Below are 15,791 nucleotides of genomic sequence, written 5' to 3' on the forward strand. Positions count from 1 at the left end.
CACAGTTGTGGACAGGTTGACGGACTCTCTGGAGTGAGTCCAGCCCAGTCATAACTTCTTTATCTGCTTTGGGCAGGATTTAGATTTGATATGTGGTACCCATTTATGTTTTTCTTTTAATGTACGTGTGTGTGTGTGTGTGTGTGTGTGTGTGTGTGTGTGTGTGTGTGTGTGCACGCTCTTGGTGGAGGATTGAACCTATTTCCTATTTCTATGCTTACTTACTGTGCTTTGTACTTTAAGGACCTTGGTTATAATAAGTATTTATAGTAGTGAGGTCCGCTAGAGCTATATAAAAAGATGCCCTCTCTCACACAAACAAAAACACGTAAGTTTTTTTAATGAGTCAGAAGTAAATGACTATTTGAAGAATATTTTTTTAATCCCAAATTGAAGTTAGAACACCTGAAATTAAGATTTAGCAGAACACGCCGACATCATCCACAGTTTGGGCCTTTCCCGTGTGTGCTTTGCTTAAGTATAGACTTCTCACTTACAGAGAGTTAAAGCAAAGGGTGGGAATGAGTGACAGAAATTAAAGTTTAATCATAAGTGGACTTCAAACCCTGCTCAATGGCGTTGGAAGGTGAAATCAGGGTAAAAGAGAAAGGGATGCGTGGCAGATGCCGTCAAGCTGAAGCCGGCTTAGAAAGGCCTTGAGGAGCTGACAGAAGAGGGCTGAGGCCATGCTAACATCCTGGGCAGCTGTGCCGAGAGGATGGGCATGCTGAGTGTCTGTGAGGTCAGACCTCATCCTTCAAACCCGGCACGAGGTTCTAAGTTAACCGATTTCACTCAGCACAGTTCTGTAAAGGTTTGTTTTAATTTTAACTGGGGGCGGGGAGGGGGGCACCCAGGCTGGTGAACCTGTGACCCTCCTGGAACTGGAGTTACAGGTGGTTGTGAGCCACCTGACAGGGCCGTGGGATGAGAAGTAGGTGAGTGTTCGTAACTGCTGGGTCATCTCACTGTCTCCCACATGAAGCCATATACCTAGTTTCCTCTTCTTTTTATAGCAAAACAGGCACACCCATCTCTGACTGAGCTGAAAGCTGTTAAGCCACTGAGCTCCCTAGTGTCCCCTTCTGGGCCTGTGACCTCTCTCTTCAGACGTGCTCTCCTTGGCTATAGAATGCAGCCTCCAGGTTTGCTGGCTGAGGCTGGACAGAGCACTCCAGACCCCCTTCAGGGTCCCTTTTGTCATGCTTAGCCATACATTTTACCCAAATATAATAAAAAACAAATTGTTGCCTTGTCAAAATTGATGCTGTCACCATCTCAAGAGGAACTTACTTTATTCATTAGGGACAAAGCCAGTGTGTTTGTGGGAGCAGGGGTGGGGTGGGGGAGGTGAGGCAGGTGGCTTTTACTTAGGGCCTAGTATGGTCTAGGCAAGCATATAACACTAAGCTGTGTTTCAGACTTTCTATTGCATGTAATTCCATCTCTTAGAACCCTTGCCCATCTTTTGCCTATTTACCTCCATTCCTAGTCTCCTCAGAGAATGTAGCCTCGTGGCTTTATGCATTTGTCTACTATCTTTATGTTTTTGTTATTGTTGTTTAGAGTTTTTTATTGTTGTTGTTTAAGATTTGTTTATTATACAATGTTCTGCCTACATGTATGCCTACACACCAGAAGAGGACACCAGATCACATTATAGATGGTTGTGAGGCATCATGTGGTTGCTGGGAATTGAATTTAGGACCTCTGGAAGAGCAGCCAGTGTTCATAACCTCTGAATCATCTCTCCAGCACCCCTCCTCCCTTTAAAAAAAAAAGATTTATTTATTTATGTTATGTATATGAGTACTCTGTCTTCATGCACACCAAAAGAGAGATTCAGATTCCATTACAGATGGTTGTGAACCACCATATGGGTGCTGGGGATTGAACTCAGGACCCCTGGAAGAGCAGACAGTGCTCTCAACCGCTGAGCTATCTCTCTCCCCTTGTCTACTATCTTTATACGAAATTGGAGCTGCATCATAATTCTTGTTCATCCATCAACCAAGTTTGGCATTTATTGCAATGTTTCATAGAAATCCAAGGCAGCGCTTCTGTTTAAGGTAAATTTGGCTGGGCATGGTAGGAGCCTAGAGTCTCAGCATGTGGGCAGTGCATGCAGGAAGATGAGAAAGCCAAGGTCATCCTGGGTCACATGAGAGTCTGTCTCAAAACAAACAAACAAACAAACTAGGCAAGACTGGATGCTAACAGTTAAAATAGCCCTTGCTAATGAGTAACTGTAAAATGCCCGAGCGTTTGTTACTCTTCAGATAGTATGCAATGTAATTAGTTTATTTTTTACTAGTTGGTTAATTAATTTCATTTCTGTTTTTTGGTGCAGGGTGTTGCTTTGCATCCATGGCTGTCCCTATGTCCATCAGACTGGTCTTCAGCTTACAGAGATTGTCTACCTCTGGTTCCCAAGTTATAGGCATGCTTCTCCCCCACCCCCACCCCCACCCCACACACCCCGCCCTGTGCCTGGCTTAAAATGAAACATACAGGCTGCACTTGAGAGGCAGAAGCACTTGATTTCTGAGACCAGACCAGCCTGGTCTACAGAGTAAGTTCCAGGATAACCAGGGCTACACAGAGAAGCTTTGTCTTGAAAACAAAACAAAAACAAACAAATAAACAAAAACAAAAAACTGTCATGGTGCTAGTAGAGACTGATAAAACACTGCTTTCCAATATTACAAAATCTCTTTGTCTCTCCCTGTCTCTCTGTCTTTCTCTCTCCATCTCTGTCTCTATCTTTGTCTTTCCCTGTCTCTGTCTCTATGTCTCTCTGTCTCTTTGTTTCTGTCTTTATCTCTCTCTCTCTCTCTCTTTCTCTCTCTCTTTCTCTTTCTGCCAAAGAAATTGACTAGGGCACTGGGAGGGAAAGAAGTAAAATAACGATAGGCTAGGGGGAGTGGCACACACCTTTAGTACCAGAATTTGATAGGCAGACACATGTGGAGGGATCTCTGAGTTTGAGGCCAGCCTGTCTACACAGTGAATTTCAGGCCAGCCCCGGCTACACAATGAGACTGTGTCTCAAACAAACAAGCAAACAAACAACCACCCCCACACACACACACACAAAGCAAAGCAAAAAATCAAAACAAAGCCACAAAGCGAACAACCGGGCCAAGGTAGCCTCTCAGTTGGAGCCCCAGCTCTGGGCTGGCTGAAACAGTAAGGCAGCTGCCTGCCTGCGGGGTCAAGGCCACTCCTAGCTGTGTTGGTTCCATAGCAGCTGGCCAAACCCGCAACATCATCGCTCAGAAACCATGGAAGCCAAAGGAAGCCATAAGAGTCCCTGGAACTGGTGTTACAGTTAGACTGTGGGTCCTGGGACTCAAAGTTGAGGCATCTAACAGAGGAGTCAGTGCTCTTAACCACTAACCCATCTCTCCAGCCCCAGTGGGAGAGCAACGGTCAGTGTGATGGTCAGTGTGAGTGAGTGTCTCATGGACACTCCTGCACACTCCAGGACAGTGTCTATACTGCATCTCTATGGCCGTTTACATCGCTGATGATCTTCCAAGTTCGAACAAAGGACAAGTCCTACATGATTGGCCACACGTCAGAACTCTCGATAGATTCCAGAGAGGTTGGGGCTTGAGGAAGAAGCGCTCAGTGGTCCAGCTGCAGTGTGGTCCGAGGAGATGGTGTAGTGATAATGTATGGACAGAGTGGGCCCTGCTTGTTAACCGGCGTGTCCAACCAACCTCATGAGTCAGTGCACATCCGTTCCATAAAACAAACAAACAAACAAACAAAAAACCCGAGTCTTTGGAGTTTAGACTGATCGCTTAGTAGGTAAAGAGCTTGCTATATAAGGATCTGAATTGGGGTTCCCCAGCGCCCAGGTAAAAACCAAGTGTGAGAGGCCAGCTTTGGTATCCAAGCGCCAGATAAATTCCAGGGCTCACTGGCCATGCAATGTTGCCAGTGTATGCGACCCATGAGCAGTGAAGAGACTCACTCAAAAAACGAGACGAAAAGGGATAGAAGAAGACATCTTATAGCTCTGGCTTCCACACGCATGCGCACAGGCAAACAGCACACGGATGCACAAACACTGCACACACGCATATACATAAACAAAATACTGTGGAATGGAACACAGGTGTCCGAGTGCTTGCTAGCAAGTATGAGGTTCTGGGTTTGGTCCCTACCTACCACATAATGGTGATGCTGCTGCAGCTCACCCTGGTGAAGCACTTGCCTGTTTAGCGTGCAGGAAGTCTGGTCACCATCCTCAGGACCACAAAACAAAACAAACAGACAGACAGACAGACAGACAGACAGACACTTAAAACAAACCAAAACCAAAACAAGCAAGCAAGCAAGCAAGCAAGCAAAAAAACCAAAAAGCAAAAACCAACCAACCAAACAACAACAACAAAACAGCAACAAAAGCCCAAACGCGTGTTTACAGGCCAAAGGTGGGGAAGCCTCAAATCAGCTGTGGAGGCCACTAGATGGCAGCCAAACCCATCTGATCCTCCTGGTCTGGCATTGGGATGTTTTACAGCAAACAGTCGCAGCAGCAGGTCGGAGGCTGCAGTTTGTTGGGTCTGAGAGCGGGGAGCGGAGTTTGGCGTCTGGAGGACCTGCAGTGCACTTTCTGCCTTGGGTTGGATCTGTTTTTGCCCTCTCTGGTCTCCCCATAGCTTTCCACGTACTGCAGCTTCTCAGTAGGCAGAACGGTTTCCCGGCAGACACCCAGCTGGAATTGGGCGCAGGGCAGCGAGGGCTGAAGGGGGCGGGCTGCCGCGACAGGGAGAGCTGCGTCTTCACGTCTTCAGGTACTGCTTCAAGCCTGGCCCTTGGTGGGTAGAGGCCACATGAATCACCTCTCAGCAGAGAGCTCTTCTATCACTTAAAGAAATTTAAGATTAAAAAGGACCAGAGAACAGGCTTGCTAAACTGGCGCTAATCCTACCAGCAAGCCTTGCTTATGCCCTTCTCTGGGATGATCCCTGCAGCACGTGCCTATTATCATGGCGTTATCCACTAAGGGAACTTCCTGGCGGGGTGGGGGGTGGGGAGAGTTTGAGAGTGAATTTAAGCCTCTTGGCTGCAGGTCTAGGACCTTTCTTACCTTGCTGAACTGCCAAGTGTCCGGCTGGGATGTGAGAAACGGTCAGTGAGTATAAGATCTAATAATTAAAGAGATAGCCTAGTTTGGTAACTGTAAGCAAAGGTGCCATGGGTTTGGACCACAGCTCTGAGTTTTCACATGACCTTGTAAGGTCCACGCCTTAATAACCATATCTCTCTCTCTCTCTCTCTCTCTCTCTCTCTCTCTCTCTCTCTCTCTCTCTCTCTCTCTCTCTCTCTCTCTCTCTCTCTCTCTCTCTGTCTCTCTCTCTCTCTCTCTCTCTCTCTCTCTCTCTCTCTCTCTCTCTCTCTCTCTTAAAAAAAAATTCTTTGTCTCTCAGTGAACCTGGAGCTCACCAGTAAGCAATTCCCTGGGACCTCTGTCTCTGCCCTACTGGGGTGACAGGTGTGTGCTGTCATGTCCAGTTTTTCACGTGAGTCTGGGGATTTGAACTCAGGGCATCATGCGTGCATAGCAAGCACTTTATCCACTGAGCTATCTCCCAAGTCCAGCCATCATCCATCCATCCATCCATCCATCCATCCATCCACCCATCCTTCCTTCTTTTAATTTATCTTGCCTTGCATAGTGACTCACCAATAATCAATAGGCTTAGGCAACGAGCTTGAGGACAGCCTGAGCTACAAAGGAGACCCTGTCTCAAAGTCAAACCAAACAACTCCTTAGTTTTTTATGTGTATTTTTAATTTATTTTGTGACTCTGGGGGTTGAATGTGGCCATGCACATACCAGACAAGGGCTGGACCACTTAGACACCTTCAAGCCCCTGACATTTCATTTCCAGTAAAATAGCCGTGCTCTTGTGAAACAGAGAACTTGAGAAGAAACAGTGGTTGTCTCTAGGCAAGTGTTCAGAGTGGTTCTGGTACTTTGTAAGTGCTGGGTAAGTACATCTTTTATGACAAGGACCTGGACATTGAAGAACCTATGTCCTAGGCAAACACTTTGAAGCTCTGACAAACGAACAGAACACTTCATCTGCTTAGCTGCCCCTTGGGATTAGGATCCTTTCGTTCTTAAACTGAATGTGAGAAATGTATCCAAACCTTGCAAGAAGCAGTTGATTATCTGGTCATTGTAGTCGGTTTGCAAAGGCTACAATAACAACATGCCGCAGATTGGGTGGTTTAAGCAAACAAAATTATTTTTCTCATGGTGTTTGAGTTCAGTTCTGCAATCAAGTTGTCTGAGGTTTGATTTCTCCCTGTCCCTCATCTGAGCTTGCAGGTGGACCCTGTGTCCCCTCTGGCCTCTTCTCCTGCAAACACATATCTGTGTTTACATTTCCTCTTGTGGAGAGAAGCAGGTTGCACTTGGGGCCACCCAAATGATCTCATTTTTATTTACTCACCTTTTTCAAGACCCTATTATTTCCAGTCACTGAGGTAGTGGAGGTGTGTGTGTCTGGGGAGGCTTCAAACATAGGTAGTGGAGGTGTGTGTGTCTGGGAAGGCTTCAAACATAGGTAGTGGAGGGGTGTGGGGTCTCAACACAGGTAGTGGAGGTGTGTGGGGTCTCAACACAGGTAGTGGAGGTGTGTGGGGTCTCAACACAGGTAGTGGAGGTGTGTGGGGTCTCAACACAGGTAGTGGAGGTGTGTGGGAGCCTCAACATAGGTAGTGGAGGTGTGTGGGGCCTCAACATAGGTAGTGGAGGTATGGGGGCTTCAACATAGGAATCTGAAAGGGTTCAATGGATTCTTCAGTCAGGCCCCCTTTGCGAGCAAAGCAAAAGCTGAAGACAAAATCAAAACAACTTAGATAAGTTGCCATCAATCAAAGAACAGAAGGAACTTTTGTTTCCTTTTTCCTGCAGGGCTGGGGATTAGAGCAAGCAAATTAGGGAGCTATATCCTCGAGCTCCAACAGATACCATGTGATGGGAAAGACAAGGGAAGCAATTCTATCATTGACAGATACTAGTGGGGTGTCATGACCCCATGAGAACCTGCGTGGACTGCATCCCACCTAGGACTTTAAATTAAATGCTCTGCGATTTTTAACAATTCCACTAGCTGCTCTTTGCTGACTGACATGGGAAATGGCACCATTAAGTAGAGGGAGATGAGGCAGTTTTGGAACACACATGTCCCTTCTGCGCGGTCCAACTCAAGAAAGGCCTAGGATCTCCTGAGGGTCAAAAGGAGCTTTCTGTGCCACGTGCATGATGACGTGTGTGTGTGTGTGTGTGTGTGTGTGTGTGTGTGTGTGTGTGTGTGCAATAGCACTCCTAACATGTCGTGATCGAGGTTGAGGTTGAAACCATTGCCTTCCTCGGCTGCTATTCATCTCGTTGCCAAGCATAGTGGCACACACCGTTAGTCCCAGCACCCAGGAGGTCGAGGCAGGTGGACCACCTTAAGTTTGAGGCCAGCCTGGTCTACACAGTGAGTTCTAGGATAGCCAGGGCTTTGTAGAGAAACCTGACTCAAAAAGTAAAAAAAATAATAATAATAAAATAAATAAATGTTGCTGTTAATTTAGAAGTAGGGCCTAATAAATGTTTATTATTAGCTCTATATTTATTATTATGGTGGAATTTTCTAACCAGATATTAGTTCCCTAAACTATGTCCCATAGAGGGGCAGGTATCCCATACCCTGTCCCATCCCATGCCATCTGCTTCTAATAATTTCTGTTGTGCTCCCTCCCATCCATAATCCCAAATCTTTGCTATTGTTCTTCGTCTGTGCTAAATTTTCCAACGACGCCAGCCATGTGCTTCTCCTCCACCTAACCCCATGGCAAGGCCTTCCTTCCTTTCCCTCTCTGCTCTCTCTCTTCAAATCTCTCCCAGTCTCTCTCCCAAAAGCCAAGGAACCTCAGCCACACCGATCCCATTTGCCTTGTCCTAGTGTGTTGGCTTTTTATTGGTCAAACAGCTATAAGTTCTTAGGCAAGGTACAAACATTTTGAGGTATGTGAGTCTGCTCATCTGGGCAGCAAATAGACCAAACCCCAATGAGTAAATTCAATTTTTTGTTATTATTACAGTCAGAGGACAACTTGGCAGACTGGGTTCTGAGGACTGAACTTGGGTTTTTGTGCTGATGCTATAAATGCTTTGTCAGCTGAGTATCTTTTCCAGCACCCCACCTCCTTTTTTTTTTTTTTTTTTTTAAAGACAGGAGCTCTCACTGAGTGGCGAGAGTGGCAGTCAGCAGTACCAGAGGGCCCCAGGGAGGCAGCTGTTTTTGCCAAACCACTGGAGTTACAATCCTATGCTGCCACATCCAGCGAGGGAGCTGGAGATCCGAACCCAGGGCCTCATGCTTGTGTGCGAGCACTGACTGAGCCATCTCTCCGCCTCCTGTCACTTTTTCAACACACCTTTTCCTGATTATCAGTTTAAGAGTTTATTACCAAACACTAAGAAGGTTGTTGTCAGCCAAACGCCAACAAAACCTTAATTATTTGACTGGTTTTGTAAACTAACATTTGCAAAAACAAACTCCTACCTTGATTGTATGATTCAACAGCATTTTTCCCCACTTCTGGTCTTCCTGGCTTTTGACTGATAATGTTTCCAAAGTTCTCATAATATTTTATTTAGTGATTGACTTTGTTATATATATATAATTTTAAAGATTTATTAATTATGTATACAATGTTATGCCTGCATGTATGCCTGCATACCAGAAGACGGCACCATATCTCATTATAGATTGTTGTGAGTCACCATGTGGTTGTTGGGAATTGAACTCAGGATCTTTGGAAGAACAGCCAGTGCCTCTTAACCTCTGAGCCCCGGCCCTCCTCCACTTTGTTACATTTTTTAATTATGCTTTGAAAATAAGGTGGCATTTATGGGATTTTTGTTCGTTTGTTTTGTTTTTGTTTTTAGAGACAAGGTCTCTCTGTGTAGCCCTGGCTATGCCTGACTCGGTTTTTAGACCAGGCTGGCCTCAAACTCACAGTGATCTGCCTGCCTCTAACTCCCAAGTGCTGGGATTAAAGGTGTGCACCACCATGCCCAACTTTTATGCGATCTTTTAATAGACTATTACTATGTGTACGCATCTAAACACAAGTTGATGTGTGGTTTTAATAGTACAACTGCCAAGAATAACCAGCGTAGGATTAACAGTAGCATGGGCTAATTCAGGTAGTGTGCCTTGTTACAGGTAATGTTCCACACAGAGAACCCTTCTAATCTTAACACGGGACCATCCTATCCCGACATTATTTTGTGCCTACCTGGTCACTTCTCAAGCCTTCTCCCCCAACAGCCTTGAAGACGCTTCTGGAACTGTCCATGACCTTGACCATGGTCCAAACATACTGAGCAGTAGCTGGAAGCTGCTGGGCCTTGTGAATAAAGCTAATGTTGCTAGGCCATTCTAAATCCATTGCTTATGTACTCCCTTGCCCCACCCCCGCCCCCATCCCCACCCCCGGGGCTTGCCCCATCCTCGAACACTGATGCAACTTTGGTTTTGTCTTTTAAAATGCTGTACCCGGAGTTTAGGCATCCGAGGGTGGGGGACGAGCCTGTTCTTGGTCTGTCCATTAATAAAGGACTCAGTCGGCATGAGTTCTGGTTTTGGTTTCGGGTTCTGGTTAAAGGGGACAAGCCCTGTGGGAGCCCCCGAATTAAGAGGGACACACTCTTTCTGGGTAGCCTTCGTCTGGATAAGAGGGGTGTTAAAAGCCATCTTCTTAGTTTGGGAAGATGATTTCCAAAGGGAAACTCTTCCCCACACAAAGTTGCGATGCCAATAGTGCCGGCCCTGTATCCTGCGTCTATCTCTCAGGAGAGATACGGTTTTGCTTCAATAAATAGCCGGCCAAGTATGTAAAAGATTAAACGTGTGACGGAAAAGTTTGGCCCAGGGAATTATTTATTTCCATTTTTTAACTTTGCGGCTGTTGTTTCTGTTTTGTATGGTCCCCCACCCTACACCCACACCCGCAAAAGGAAGCTGACTTTGACTGGTCGAAATTCTGCTGGTTTTCCCGTATCCTGCCAGTAGGTGGCACGCTCGACACGCTGTTGCTAGCTTCCCCCCTCCTACCCCCCCCCCCCCCCCCCCCCCCCCCCCCCCCCGCCCCTGTTCCTGATGTGTGTTGGTGGCCTGGAGCTCCAACTAGGCTGTCCACTCCTCCAACCTAGGCCCGCTTCACGCAGCAAAGTCCCTCAACCACTGGTAAGGAGACTGAAAGTTACTGTCACTTGAAGCAGATTTCCCACCCAAGCACCCCATTGGGACCCCAGCAGGCATGCAAGTTCCCAGGCCCTGGACACTTTTCGCTGGAATTTGGGGGTCCAGCTCAAAACCTCATTAACTTGTGTGTGACTTCTAAGGTTCTTCAGGGCCAAGCAGTGTCTCCTGAAGCGTTTCTAAAGCGATTATAAGAATTAAAGAAAAGAAAAGAGAGCCGGGCACTTGAGAGGCAGAGGCAGGTGGGTCGTTGTGAGTTCGAGGCCAGGCTGGTCTACAAAGTGAGCCCAGGACAGTCAAGGCTACACAGAGAGACCCTGTCTTGGGGGGAAAATTACATCTCTTTTGATCCACTGGTTCCAGAACATGAATACCTCTCAGAATATCAAAGGTTTACAACAATCGAGACACTTAAAAGGAAGGGATCCTCAAAACAAAGAAGGGGGGCCAGTTAGTAATAAAAAGATGCCAGTACAGGCGTCCACAGGCACAATTAACGATCATAACCTCACACCTAAAAGAACAGTTAAGCTGAGCCACAAGCAGGCAACTCACTCCTTCGTGGTGGTCTCAGTTTGTCCTTTTCCTCCTCCTGAGCAAAAAATCTTCATTGAAAATTAGGCACCACCACCACCTTTACTCCTCAGACAACTAAAATTTCCACTGCACCTGCTACCAGCTCTGCTCACCTGAGCCCCTCTGTCTGAAAAGTATTTCTAGCTCTCACAGACTGCACACCAGAGACAATCCAGATCCAGCGACCCCGCACCAAGACTTGCACTAACAACTTCCTAAGGTATGGGCTGAGACAACTCCAACAGGCTTGGCAGTGCACACACACACACACACACACACACACACACACACACACACACCCCGCCTCTGCTGTGGTAAGTCTCTTGGCTACAGCCGTGACGATAAGGATTCGGCGATATCCCAGAAGCCAAAAGGACTAGGCTAAAGATTGCTCCTCATCTCCAGAGGCTGATAGAGAAGCTAACAGCCTCACCCCATGCCAATTGGCTTGGAGTACACCTTGCCAGATTCCAAATCTCTCTGCTCATTCTCCTCCTGAGAGCTAGCCATGTCTATAGAGTCTTGGATTGTAAGGATGAGTTCTTGTCTATTCCCCTGAGGCCAGTGAGGCGGCCTTACTTGCCTTTGAATAGACTGATCAGTGTCCAGTGAGACTAGCCAGCTCCCTGCCATTCAAAATTCCTCTAGACTCTTTGAGGGAAAACATTACAAAAAGACTTAACAGGATTCAGGGTGTCACACCCTGCTCTGTTCCATATGTAGATGATCTTCTGTGGGAAACTCACAGAGGGGCTGGTAAGATGGCTCAGTGGTTAAGAGCACTGCCTGCCCCCTTCCAAAGGACCCGGGTTCAATCCCCAGCACCGACATGGCAGCTCACAACTGTCTGTAGTTCCCAAATCTGACACCCTCACACCAACACACATAAGTTAAAAGTAAATTTTAAAAAATTAAAAAAAATAAAAACCAGAAAGAAAAGAAACACAGAGGGCTTGCTCCAGCTGCTCCCTACAAACTGTGTCTCCAAGGAGAAGGCGCAACTCGGCCAAACAGAGGTCTCTGGTAGGATACTGGTTCACTCAAAGTGGGAAACTCTCAACTCTGCCCAAAAGGAAGCCATCTGCAGGATCTCACTCGCCAAACCTCCGCAAACCAGGGATCAGGTACGAAAGAGTTCCTGGGGTTGGGTATACTGCAGGCCCTGGAATCCTGGGTTTGCTGAACTAGTCCAACCCCTTTATTCTGCCACCACAGGAGACCAGCCATCAAGATGGACAGAAACACAGGGAGCAAGCTTTCCTGGAAACTAAGGCAGCGTCTACCCAGAGCCCTCGCTCTGGCCCTACCATGTGTCACTAAACCATTCTACCTGTTCATCTGGAAGAACTGCTTTGTGAGGGTTTTGACTCAGCCCCTGGGACCCTGGTGGAAGAGGCCTCTAGCATATCTGTCCAAATGTCTGGACCTAGTGGCCTCCAGCGGGCCACCTTGCTTGTGTGCCAGAGCCAGAGCCACTATACTAGAAAGGGAAGTTGACATGCTCACTTACCCTGCACCAGACTCTGACTTTAGGGGCTCCCCGTGCCCGTGTCGTGGATGGTAGATGTCAAATGTCTACATCACTTGGTAGCAGAGCCTGTTGGTTGGTCACCTGTCTCCCTGGTCACCTGATCCTTGGTACAGAGCCTCAACCCTGCAACATTGGTGCCTGGATGATAAACCTGAGGTCCCATTCTGTGACTATGAGGACCTCATGGGACATTTCTCAGGCTAGTCACCCAGACCTCCAGGACACTCCCTTGCCTGAGGCAGAGTTTCTTGATGGAAACAAACTGGTTATTGATGGAGTCAGGAGAGCCGAAGTAACAGTGACTACCCAATGGGCCACCATATGGGCACAAGCCTTGCTATAGGGCGCACCATCTGCCCAAAAGGCAAAAGACATACCTGGTTGCTGTCACCCAAGCCCTACATTGTAAAATAAAAAAAAAAAAAAAAAAAAAAAAAAAAAAAAAAAACCAAGTAAACGTTTATACAAACACCCACTACACTTTTGCTACCACCTTCATATCCATGCCATGATTTATAAGAACAGGGGCCTCTTGGCCACAAAAACAAATATGAAAACTAAAACAAAACCATTAGCCCAGCATGTCAGCCCCAGCCCTCAGGAGGCAGAGGCAGGCAGATAGCTGAGTTCAAGACCGGCTGGGTCTATGGAGAACGTTTCAGAACACACTAATAACCAAGAGAGAAGTGAAGGTGTGTGATGCCAGTGCCTGCCTGGTAACATCTGCTAGGACCATTTGTCCCGGGGATGCAGTACTCAAAGCAGTGGTCCTCGCCACCTCCACCCCTACAATCATTGGAACGTGGAGGGGGCAGCCAAAGGAGGAGTGAGAGGTGGCTGCCTGTGGTCCTGAATAAGCATACATTTGGGGGAATATATGCAGGACCATACATAAAACTGGCTCATTACCGGCCCCCTCAATAACGGGGAGCTTGAGAAGGTCATCTGTTTGAGGCGGGGTTTTTCTTTTTTTGCTTGTTGGTTTGTGTGTGTGTGTGTGTGTGTGTGTGTATGTGTGTTTTGAATGAAATCTATGAACATACATTTCTAATTCCACTCCATTCCCAAGGTAAGGTTTCCTTTAAAATACCTCTGATATTTATGCTCACTGGGCAGTAGAGGGGGACACGCTCTGGTTTTCTTTGTGGCCATGTTTGAAACAGAGGGGAACCACAGAATTTTGTTTGTTTTGCTCTGCTTTAAATCCTGTCTATTGCCTTAAGATGGCAAGCCTGGCTTTGAGTCCAGCAGTCCGTGAGCAGAGCCAGATTAAATGGAGCAAGTCCCAGTGGGATACACGTTCATGGGTTTTTTAAAAAAATTTTTATTAATTTATTCTTGTTACATCTCAATGGTTATCCCATCCCTTGTATCCTCCCATTCTTCCCTCCCTCCCATTTTCCCCTTATTCCCCTCCCCTATGACTGTTCCTGAGGGGGAGTACCTCCCCCTGTATATGCTCATAGGGTATCAAGTCTCTTCTTGGTATCCTGCTATCCTTCCTCTGAGTGCCACCAGGTCTCCCCCTCCAGGGGACATGGTCAAATATGAAAAAATATGGAACGCTTCACGAATTTGCGTGTCATTCTTGCGCAGGGGCCATGCTAATCTTCTCTGTATCATTCCAATTTTAGTATATGGGCTGCTGAAGCAAGCACACGTTCATGGATTTTAATCTCTGAAACTAAGAGGGAAAGAAGCCTTTTATTATTGTTGTCGTTGATGCAGTGATGATCACTCTCTGCTGCCTCTAGAACTCGGCTTGATTCAGGATATAGAAAGCCAGGGAAGGACTTCAGATAAGCCAGTCATCCTGGAAGAGCTGGCTCCCGAAGCTGTCAGAATAACCAAGTGTTAATGGCTAGATAGTCTCTATGTCATTGCTGTATACAATTGCAAAATCATCATTATTTCTGCTAGCTATATTGTGCACAGCCTTCTTTATTAACGTAAATGGAACAAGTTTTCTTTAAAAAACAAAACATTTTTTTTATTTTTATTCTAGTGTATGTGTGTTGTGCTGGCATGTATGTGTGGACCAAATGCATGCAGTGCTCTCGAAGACCAGAAGGGGGCAGAGGCCTCCCCTGGAACTGGAGCCGTGGCGATTCTAAGTAGCCAATCGTCATGTTTTTTGTTTTGTTTTGATTTAGGGTTTTGTTTGTGTGTTTGTTTGTTTTAATTTCCTTGGGGAGAGAGAGAGAGGGAGGGAGAGGGAGAGGGAGAGGGAGAGGGAGAGAGAGAGAGAGAGAGAGAGAGAGAGAGAGAGAGAGAGAGAGAGAGAGAGTCCAATAAAAGCTAGAAACATATATTTCTAATCCCATCCCATTCCTAACCTAAGTTTTCCTTTAAAAATACATCCGGTATTTACGCTCACTAGACAGTAGAGGCAGGACACTCTTCAATACATAGGCAGTTGTGGATGCCGGGAAGTGAACCCAGGTCCTCTGGAAGAGCAGCACATTCTCCTAACCTCTGAGCCACCTCTCCAGCTTCTTGAACTGATGTGTAAGCAGAGCAGACTGCTATCAGTGATTCAAAAGGAAAAAGAAAATTCTGAATGTTATCAAACATACCTCTGCTTACTCTCTACTGCATGCTGGCCTGGAGCTGATGTAACCCAGGCTGGCCTGGAGGTGATGTAACCCAGGCTGGCCCCAAACTAGTGGCAGTTCTTCTGTCTTAGCCTCCCATGCGCTAGTACTACCGTCTTGAGACACATTTCTCTTTCATTTTTTTCCAAGTGTAGGTTTCCTAGAAAACCCATTTTGACTCATGGAATGGATATTGGATTAATTTATAGTCCCAGCATTCCAGATGCAGAGAGTATAGCACGAGAGAGATGATGAGCTCTGAACTTGGGTAACAGTTGCTTCCAGTCACGTCTGATTACAGTTAGACCAGCTTCTGAGAGAACCCTGTAAGTAACTCTCTACCTGGGTTTTCATTTCTCTAAAGAAAACACAGGAGCCCTTACTGTTCGCGTACAGGCGATTCAGCTGGCCTGCCTTCAGGCACTCGGCAGTCGCTTACATCATCACCTGCTGCAGCAGCCAGGTGGGACTGGTGTTATGCAGCCCCTAAACGGCTGCCCCGACACCCCCACCTCTCTGTTTCCGGCACTTGCTCTTCCCCTTTCTGTCCTTCTCTGCACTACACGCAACCCCCTCCTGACTCTATTTCCGGTCTGTCTGCCTGCCTGCATGGTTAGCTAGCTACCTCTACCCTTCCTCCAGGCCTTCCTCTCCCTGCCCCCCAATAAACCTCCTTATACCAGATGAGTTCGTGGCCCAGTTCCTCAGGGGCATACCCTGGCATGAGCCCACCATGGCGTATCGTTATGTTTCAGAACACTTACTTTACTGGGTGATTTGAATAACCGGGTCAAAAGATACCTC

At 46.8% G+C, this 15,791-nt stretch overlaps 1 non-coding gene across 1 annotated transcript; it reads right to left on the bottom strand.

The window, feature by feature from the left end:
- Positions 1–13,944: 13,944 nt before the first annotated feature.
- Positions 13,945–14,051, bottom strand: LOC127199722 (U6 spliceosomal RNA). The gene has a single exon (XR_007831986.1). It is a non-coding gene; the product is annotated as a U6 spliceosomal RNA (small nuclear RNA).
- Between the last annotated feature and the right edge of the window lie 1,740 nt (positions 14,052–15,791).

Source organism: Acomys russatus, chromosome 15, assembly GCF_903995435.1.
Source record: "Acomys russatus chromosome 15, mAcoRus1.1, whole genome shotgun sequence".
NCBI classification, from domain to species: Eukaryota; Metazoa; Chordata; class Mammalia; order Rodentia; family Muridae; genus Acomys; species Acomys russatus.